Source organism: Rhinopithecus bieti, unplaced genomic scaffold (assembly GCF_001698545.2).
Source record: "Rhinopithecus bieti isolate Rb0 unplaced genomic scaffold, ASM169854v2 scaffold_10685, whole genome shotgun sequence".
In the NCBI taxonomy this organism is placed as follows: Eukaryota; Metazoa; Chordata; class Mammalia; order Primates; family Cercopithecidae; genus Rhinopithecus; species Rhinopithecus bieti.
The window spans coordinates 1,348,651-1,350,248 of NW_016806950.1; the positions used below are offsets into that span (position 1 = coordinate 1,348,651).

Sequence of the window (1,598 nt, forward strand, 5' to 3'; positions counted from 1 at the left end):
TATTTTTTTTTTTTTTTTGAGACGGAGTTTCACTCTTGTTGCCCAGGCTGGAATGCAGTGATGCAATCTCGGCTCACTGCAACCTCTGCCTCCTGGGTTCAAGCGATTCTCCTGCCTCAGCCTCCTGAGTAGCTAGGATTACAGGCACACACCACCACGCCCAGCTAAATTTTGTATTTTTTTTAGTAGAGATGGGGTTTCACCATGTTGGCCAGGGTGGTCTCAAACTCCTGACCTCAGATGATCCACCCACCTTGGCCTCCCAAAGTGCTGGGATTACAGGCGTCAGCCACTGTGACCAGCTCTATAATTTTTTTAAAAAGGGAAAATAGCAAGAGTTGGCAAGGATGTAGAGAAATCAGAACCCTCATACATTGTTGGTGGGAAGGTAAAATAGTTCTGTTGCTGTGGAAAACACTCTGGCAGTTCCTCAAAAAGTTAAACAGAGAGTTACCATATGACCCAGCAATTCCACTCCTAGGTATAGATCCCAAAGAATTGAAAACAGATAATAGCTGGGCACAGTGGCTCACACCTGTAATCCCAGCACTTTGGGAGGCCCAAGTGGGCAGATCATGAGGTCAGGAGATCGAGACAAGCCTGGCTAACATGATGAAACCCCGTCTTTACCAAAAATACAAAAAATTAGCCAGGCCTGGTGGCACACACCTGTAGTCCCAGCTACTAGGGAGACTGAGGCAGGGGAATGGCTTGAACCCAGGAGGTGGAGGTTGCAGTGAGCTGAGATTGCGCCACTGTACTCCAGCCTAGGCAACAGAGTGAGACTCCATCTCAAAAAAGAAAAAAAAAAAAATGAAAAAAAGAAAACAGATACTCATGCCGGGCACAGTGGTGCATGCCTGTAATCCCAGCACTGTGGGAGGCCAAGGCAGGTGGATCACTTGAGGCCAGGAGTTCAAGACCAGCCTGGTCAACATGGCAAAATCCCATCCCTACTAAAAATACAAAAATTAGCTGGGTGTGGTGGCACACACCTGTAATCCCAGCTACTCCAGAGGCTGAGGCACAAGAATTGCTTAAACCCAGAAGGCAGAGGTTGCAGTGAGCCAAGATCATGCCATTGCACTCCAGCCTGGGCAACAGAGCGGGACTCTGTCTCAAAAAAAAAAAAAAAAAGAAGCTGGGCATCGTGGCTCACACCTGTAATCCCAGCACTTTGGGAGGCCAAGGTGGGCGAATCACGAGGTCAGGAGATTGAGACCATCCTGGCTGACATGGTGAAACACCGTCTCTACTAAAAATACAAAAAATTAGCTGGGTGTGGTGACAGGCACCTGTAGTCCCAGCTACTTGGGAGGCTGAGGCAGGAGAATCGCTTGAACCCAGCGGGTGGAGGTTGCAGTGAGCCAAGATCGCGCCACTACATTCCAGCCTGGGCAACAGAGCAAGACTCTAAAAAAAAAAAAAAAAAAAAGGAAAGATTGAAAGAAAGAAAAGAAAAAGAAAGGAAGGAAGGAAGGAAGGAAAGGAGGGAGGGAGGGAGGGAAGAAAGAAGAAAGAAAGAAGGAAGGAAGGAAGGAAGGAAGGAAGGAAGGAAGGAAGGAAGGAAGGAAGGAAGGAAGGAAGGAAGTAAAGAA

General features: G+C 47.7%; 1 protein-coding gene across 3 annotated transcripts in view; it reads right to left on the reverse strand.

Annotated features, from left to right (window-relative positions):
- PLXDC1 (plexin domain containing 1) overlaps window positions 1-1,598 on the reverse strand; it is a 92,633-nt gene that overhangs the window by 61,527 nt on the left and 29,508 nt on the right. The window lies entirely within an intron of this gene.